The sequence below is a fragment of the Sinocyclocheilus grahami genome, unplaced genomic scaffold, assembly GCF_001515645.1.
Source record: "Sinocyclocheilus grahami isolate Dianchi unplaced genomic scaffold, SAMN03320097.WGS_v1.1 scaffold1088.1, whole genome shotgun sequence".
Classification (NCBI taxonomy): domain Eukaryota; kingdom Metazoa; phylum Chordata; class Actinopteri; order Cypriniformes; family Cyprinidae; genus Sinocyclocheilus; species Sinocyclocheilus grahami.
In genome coordinates, this window is record NW_015506267.1 from 650,503 (window position 1) to 659,310 (window position 8,808).

Here is an 8,808-nt window from a genome sequence, read left to right on the forward strand (position 1 = left end):
TGTGTGTGTGTGTGTGTGTGTGTGTGTGTGTGTGTGTGTGTGTGTGTGTGTGTGTGTGTGTTATTTGAGCAGTCCCAAAACAAATGGGAAAAACTTCCAAATTTCCGAGTTTAGGAGCATTGAACGCAATGAATGAAATCAAGTTGCTAAAATGACTTAGAATTGCACTGCATTGACTCGTTTTACTTAAACTGAGCAAGCAGCAGTGTAAAGCCTGCCATCAGTGTTGCCAACTCCCGCAAGATAAATAAGCAACCACAACTTCAAAAACAAGCCCAATGTTATTATAATCAATATTATTAATTATCAATAAATGAGCTGACGATGAGGAATCACGCTACAGCACTGTTATTGTTGCACTGATTGGCAGTGTCAACAATAGGCCTATATTGGAAAAAACAGCGACTAAATACATAGATGTAAAGAAACGAAGTTGCTTGTCAGGTTTTCCTAACAAGCAACCATATTGTTTTTAATATGGTTGCTTGTTAGGAACCATATTAAACCCGTGATTTTTTAACGCAACTTTAAAAAAAAAAGAAGCCCAAAGTCGCGTAAAATACGCGGACTTGGCAACTCTGCCTGCGATTACCAGTGTTGGGGGTAACGCATTACAAGTAACGCGAGTTACGTAATCAGATTACTTTTTTCAAGTAACTAGTAAAGTAACGGATTACTTTTTACTTTACAAGAGAATATCTGAGTTACTTTTTCAAATAAGTAACGCAAGTTACTTTTTTTTCCAATTTATTGATTGTCAGCTCTCCTGTCCCCATGTTGAGAGAAATCAGATGTTACTGTAGTTCTAAAATAAATATGAATATGCTATTAATGCATCTCACTCACAAAAAACAGATTCATTATTCCTCAAAATGAATAAAAATAATGCAACTCAGAATATGACGCAAACCTGCAATAATTAAATGTTAAACAACACAAATATGCTTTATGTATTTAATCCCATTCTATTAACTGATGTCTTTGCTTCTGACCTTCGATGATCCGGTTCAACCGTACTAATAAGCACAAATTACTCTAGACAAACATTTGTGTGTCTTTTTATTATTGCTGAAGTGTGTTGAAATGTCTTCTTCTGCATTCTACTGTACGGATGTAAATGTACTTTCCCTTCAGCCTGAGGCTTATTCATTTCACTTTATTTTATATTTGGCAAAAATAAAACTTTTTTATTTTAAAAACAAACAGGCAAGCCCTGTCCAGATTTAAAAAGTAACTAAAAAGTAACGTAACACATTACTTTCCATAAAAAGTAACTAAGTAACGTAATTAGTTACTTTTTTAATGAGTAACGCAATATTGTAATGCATTACTTTTAAAAGTAACTTTACCCAACACTGTTAGTAAGGTTGTTTGTGAAATGTACGACGATTCCTCAATTGTTAACTTAATACCAAAGTAGAAGAAAAATTATAAATCTGAGTACAGTTCAAAGAGATAAAATTAAGTGTAGTAGTGCAATATTGTTATGCATTACTTTTAAAAGTAATTTTTTCCACCAACACTGGCGATTACTGTCATGAGGAAAGAAGCTGGCGAAAAAGTCCTTGATTGTAAAAGATCTTTTTTCTTTTTTTTTTTAGAAAATTACATTTTCACACAAAAAAATAAATAACGAGATAAAAACATTATTACATCGAGTAATTTACAAATGATCAGCAATGCCGTAACTGAGCACAAGCGAGCAGAAGTGAACAACAACATCAAATATAGTTCTAATGAAGTTCTTGAGGGAAACGTGAAGAGCTTTAACACAAAGAGCTCTTGAATTGAGGAGTGATAATGCACTCTTATCTCTGACTGTGAATAAGCTCTGCATTGCACCTGTGCTCAGCGCTGGAGCATCTGGGAAATGAAGAGAGTGTGTGTGTGTTATTTGAGCAGTCCCAAAACAAATGGGAAAAACTTCCAAATTTCCGAGTTTAGGAGCATTGAACGCAATGAATGAAATCAAGTTGTTAAAATGACTTAGAATTGCACTGCATTGACTCGTTTTACTTAAACTGAGCAAGCAGCAGTGTAAAGCCTGCCATCAGTGTTGCCAACTCCCGCAAGATAAATAAGCAACCACAACTTCAAAAACAAGCCCAATGTTATTATAATCAATATTATTAATTATCAATAAATGAGCTGACGATGAGGAATCACGCTACAGCACTGTTATTGTTGCACTGATTGGCAGTGTCAACAATAGGCCTATATTGGAAAAAACAGCGACTAAATACATAGATGTAAAGAAACGAAGTTGCTTGTCAGGTTTTCCTAACAAGCAACCATATTGTTTTTAATATGGTTGCTTGTTAGGAACCATATTAAACCCGTGATTTTTTAACGCAACTTTAAAAAAAAAAGAATATTGTTATATAATTATTTTAGGATCAGTAGTGGTGGAGGGTTACCTCTGTGCTGTTTCTTGTAGTACCAGTATGCAGCAGAAAGGGCCACAATGAGGCCGATAAGGAAAAAAGAGCAACCCACAGCTAACTTTGTGATTCTGGTATGGAGAGCGGTCGAGTCTGAGCGAGAGAGAAAGTGACAGACATAAACAACCTGTTTCAACAGTACATGCAAATCAATAAACCAACAATGCAAGAAAACCACCTGGACTTCATGACTCAATGTGCATGTGTGTGGATTTTAGCAGCTGGAAACTTCTAGTAATTCCAACACGATGTACTTCATCAACTCAAACCTGCAGTATAGCATTTCAAAGAAGAAAAAAACACATTTGTTGTGTCGTGGACAAAAAGCCTTGTCAGTTTGTGTTATTTTAATATTATTTATATACTATTAGATTTTTATTAATACTTTAATTAGCTCTTTTTTTTTTTTATTATTCATTTAAATTAAAATTTTAGTAATTTTGTTATGGGCCAAACCACATTTGTTGGGTCGTGGACAAAATGCCTTCACAGTTCCAGTGTTATTTTAATATTATTTTGATACTACTACAGTTTTTATTCATAACTTTTATTTTTGTATTATCAGTTTTATTTTAATAGTAGTTAATTGCCTTGTCAGTTCCAGTGGTATTTAATATTATTTCAATACATTTTGTATTAATATTTGTAATATTTATATTAATATTATTATTGATAATTAATAGCTAGTTTTTATTTTTGTAGTTTCTGTTTTTATTTCAGTTTTAATTATTAGTAATTTTGCATTTAATGGGCTGTGCAAAATACCAGTTATTTCAATATTATTTATATACCACTATTAATATTTTAATAGCTTTTTTGTTTAATTAGCTTTTTTGTTTTTTTTTACTTAATTTTTTGTAATTTTGTTATGCACCAGACCACATTTGTTGGGTCATGAGCAAAATGGCTCTTCAGTTCCAGATTTATATACAGGTTTTTCTTTTTTATATAGAGGTTTAGTTTTTATTAATATTTCAAGTAGCCTTTAATTTTTTATTGTTAGCATTTTTTTTTACATGCTTGTCATTTTTATTAGTTTTTGTAAATATTTCTATTTAGTTTTAATTTAAGTAGTTTAAGTTTTTCATCGAACATTTATATTTGATTTTATTTCAGCTTTATTTAAATGAAAATGTGTTTAATAGTTTTAATCGGTAATAATAACCCTGCAGTTCTTCTAGAAGAATCATATGTGAGAAGTTCACTGATTGTCAGGTAAATTCCCGCAGTTATCTAATCAATAGTGAGTATGGAGCACGAGCGTGTCTCACCACACTGAACGACGAGAGGCTCCTCCAGACCGCTGTGCTCCGCTCGGCAGCTCACTGGGACTCCTCTAGCACCAGTCCCCGTTAACCAATTCAGTAGAGACCACGTCACCAGTGACCTCTGATCCGTCCTGCAGTCAGGTGACATTGATGGCCTGGGGGTAGAAATCGTACGCATGGCACTCCAGCGCGGTCAGCTGACCGTAACGAGCCTTACACTGTTGAGAAGACAAGAGTAATGACAGTGAAATAAATGTGGTGAAGGTAACCATCATCTCCAGCAAATTTAAGTGATGCAACTCTTCAATCAATTCAGACTCTCTGATGCTCAGAAATGCTCAGTCAATGCTCGAGTCATAACTGCACCGAAGCTTTTGGTTGAAGACCAGTTTCACTGTGTAGACCATGTCAGACACATCCTCCTTGCTATACTCGCATTCATCGATGTCCTGGAACACATAAACATCTGAAGAGAACAGATTCAAGTCAATATGCCAGTTATGATACGTTCCAAAAAAAATCATTTTTGGTTCCTCAAAGAACCTTTCAGTGAATAGTTCTTAAAATATAAAAATAACCACTTTTTTCTTAGTGTGAAGAACATTTTAATAATCTAAAGAACCCTTTTCCACTATATAGAACCTTTTGTAGACTGGAAAAGTTCTATGAATGTTACAGGCTCTTCAGGGAACCATAGAAGCCAAAGATTTTTAAGAATCCCGAAATCAGCATATTCAGCAATTTGTCATTTTATTTATCTGCACTGAGGCTTTTGGAAAGACCCCACAGGAAAGTACCATAAGAAGAAGCTAGAATGTTTCTGATCGTATGGTTAGTCACCGTAAAGTGGCCATACTGGCTTTACAAGTCAGTCCTGTCTTCATATAACAGTAATTTCATGGAACGAAACTCACCTTTAGACGAGACACAACAAAAAGCAAAGCCCACCAGGACAAATCCGAGTGCCCTCATCTCTGTGTTGTTGTTGTTGGAGCTGTTTGAGGAGAGTGTTTAAAGGGTCATAGGATGCTACATACACTTTTAAATGTAGTTTGAACTGAAATGTGTGTAGGCAGTGTGTGTACACAACCACCCTATAATGATAAAAATCCACCCAGTGTTTTTTTGTTAATCTACTCAAATCTTTACCCCTTTCCCAAATCGAGCTGATCTCAGATGCCTGTCTGTGTGACGTCACAAAAACAGGCCCCTCCCACGATAGTTTGATTGACAGTAGCGTTTGAGCACAGACTGGACTGGTGTCTTTCCTTAGCTCCGCCCTGAGTGACTGTCATCAGTCCGCCATTGTTTCCCCGCCGGAGCAGATGTAGACGAGAATGACTCCTAAGCGACTGAGGTGTTCTGTTGTTGGATGTAATAATGAACATAGCAGCCGTCATTTACTCCCGACATCTGAGCCGCTGAAGACGCAGTGGATTATGTTTGTTTCTGAAGAGAATGCGCCCCCGATCTACATAAATGCGTTTATGTTCGCGCGAATCATTCTTGATCCAGCTTCACCTACAGAAGAAGTGAGTATAAGGTTTTTTTAACGAATCTTGGCAAATTGCCTTTCCTAATAATGTGCTAATTAGCAATTTTCATGATGAATGCCGCTAAAGTAAACAGTCTTTCTGAGAGCGGCTCGGAAGAGAGGGGCGGGGTCAGCAGAGCTCATTAACATTTAAAGGAAAATGCTACAAAACGGCTTGATCTGAAAAGAGCTGTTTTTGACAGGGTAAAAAAGGTGTTTTTTACACTACCATTGAGAAATTTTAACCAAACTACAGTATGTTACAGACTTTTCATTAAGACACAAAATAATCATATCAACTTGTGGAAAATGGCCATCCTATGACCCCTTTAAATAATGAAAGCATTTATACGCCTCACTGCTTAGGGATACTACCTTATGATTTAGTATCAATCACGCATGAGACCAGGAATAAAAAAAACACAATGCCTGTATTTCAGCTAGTTTGTTGTCTTTAGTCGAACACATTTCAGTTTCACTAAAATCATTTTTTTCCACACTACTATCATCTACATAAAAATGAGGGAGCATTCAGTGTGAATGAACTAAATAACACAATTATTAGCTGAGTTTGAAATACAGTGAACTACTGTCTAACCTAAATAACAAAACCCATCTATACGTTCATCATGTTACCCAAATATACTTGCCTCAGCACAATAGACCTCTACAGGGCTTCTGCTAACTGAGCAACTGCCATTGAGATGAATGGGAATGTAATGCTAACAGGTGTAACTGACCTACTAAAGATATTCAGCAGACAAAAACAACTACTGCCACCTTCTGATGAAGCTCATCTTCATCTGTGCAATGCATTTTTTGTGTAAAAATGTATAAATGTATAAAGCTACGTTAGCTTTAGTATAATATCAAATAATAAAATAAAAAATATATAAAATGTAATATACTTTCTATTTATTATAATTTTATATATTACATTAGCTAACATTACATTAGATCTAGGTCAGCTTTTATTTAATTTTACTTACATTTTAGTTTAGTAATTTTTATTATTTTATTTTATTTATTTAAAATATTTAATTTTTATTTTATTTTATTTAAATGTCTTGTTTTATTAATGTCAAGTATGTAGTACATGTAAAACTAAATGAAAATTAGAAATGTGGCAACTACAATTTTTTTAATGGTTTTAACGAATTATAACATCCCTAGATGCAATATATATTCCCTGAAAATCATGTAGAAATCGAATGAAATAACATGCACCTGAAGAAACACACCGAGCCGCAGGATTTTGTTTTAAAGACATCTCACCCTCTTTATTAACATGACATTTTTCAGATGAGAATAATGGTCGCATGAAGCATCTGTTGAGATGATGCTTATAGCTTGAGGTTTCATATTGTTATGTTTTGCTGTTGTTGTTGTTTTCTTAAAAAAAACATATCGAGCTGTGGAAAAAACCAGCCACAAGACTAAACAGAAGAGCTGAAGTAGAAAAAAGAATGATGCAGGAAGCTGAAATCAGGTCATATTGACAGATGCAAGCTACGAGGTCATGAAACTTTTACATATGTACAAAATTTTGGAAGGAAAAAATACAAACGTCAAATTTGGTTGTTGCTATTGTCATGTAACAGCATGTGCTCTAAAACTGAAACTATATTTCCAAGCATTTCATTTCTGAAAACGAGGGTCATTTTGTTAAAAAATAATCATATCAACTTGTGGAAAATGGCCATCCTATGACCCCTTTAAATAATGAAAGCATTTATACGCCTCACTGCTTAGGGATACTACCTTATGATTTAGTATCAATCACGCATGAGACCAGGAATAAAAAAAACACAATGCCTGTATTTCAGCTAGTTTGTTGTCTTTAGTCGAACACATTTCAGTTTCACTAAAATCATTTTTTTCCACACTACTATCATCTACATAAAAATGAGGGAGCATTCAGTGTGAATGAACTAAATAACACAATTATTAGCTGAGTTTGAAATACAGTGAACTACTGTCTAACCTAAATAACAAAACCCATCTATACGTTCATCATGTTACCCAAATATACTTGCCTCAGCACAATAGACCTCTACAGGGCTTCTGCTAACTGAGCAACTGCCATTGAGATGAATGGGAATGTAATGCTAACAGGTGTAACTGACCTACTAAAGATATTCAGCAGACAAAAACAACTACTGCCACCTTCTGATGAAGCTCATCTTCATCTGTGCAATGCATTTTTTGTGTAAAAATGTATAAATGTATAAAGCTACGTTAGCTTTAGTATAATATCAAATAATAAAATAAAAAATATATAAAATGTAATATACTTTCTATTTATTATAATTTTATATATTACATTAGCTAACATTACATTAGATCTAGGTCAGCTTTTATTTAATTTTACTTACATTTTAGTTTAGTAATTTTTATTATTTTATTTTATTTAAATGTCTCTAGTTTTATTAATGTCAAGTATGTAGTACATGTAAAACTAAATGAAAATTAGAAATGTGGCAACTACAATTTTTTTTAATGGTTTTAACGAACTATAACATCCCTAGATGCAATATATATTACCTGAAAATCATGTAGAAATCTAAAGAAATAACATGCACCTGAAGAAACACACCGAGCCGCAGGATTTTGTTTTAAAGACATCTCACCCTCTTTATTAACATGACATTTTTCAGATGAGAATAATGGTCGCATGAAGCATCTGTTGAGATGATGCTTATAGCTTGAGGTTTCATATTGTTATGTTTTGCTGTTGTTTTCTTAAAAAAACATATCGAGCTGTGGAAAAAAACAGCCACAAGACTAAACAGAAGAGCTGAAGTAGAAAAAAGAATGATGCAGGAAGCTGAAATCAGGTCATATTGACAGATGCAAGCTACAAGGTCATGAAACTTTTACATATGTACAAAATTTTGGAAGGAAAAAATACAAACGTCAAATTTGGTTGTTGCTATTGTCATGTAACAGCATGTGCTCTAAAACTGAAACTATATTTCCAAGCATTTCATTTCTGAAAACGAGGGTCATTTTGTTAAAACCACCAATTGTGCATTAATTCTTTGGGTGAATAATAAACACACCAAAACTCAAAAACCAAGATTTACAAACAGTATTCATATCAACAGCTATTAAGCAGCTGTGTACCTCTCATAGTGCATCTAAGACTCTGTTCCGCTCTAGAAATCCACAAATGCTCATGTGGCCCAGCTGAATTCAAAGAGCAAGATTCTGCATGTTTGTATATAAAACAATGGAGATTTGAACCCATTCATATGACCATGGAAAGTAAAGCAGGCTGGATGGAGAGGTGATCAGATTCAAGTTAAGACGCCAACAAGTCACCCATCAGACAGAGACGAGTGACGTAATTCCCTGTTCTAATAACTTCTAGGTGTACAGATGCCATTTAAATAGATGGAGCTTCGTTTTGTTTTTTTATTCAAATGCACAACCAAGCGGCAACACATCCACGTATGTGCAAAGTGTGTAAATGGGAAAACCACAGGATTCAATGGCACACATCACACACTCACTCATGCAAACAAAAGTGACAGCAGTTTCCACTCCAAGCCTTCTGTTTTTT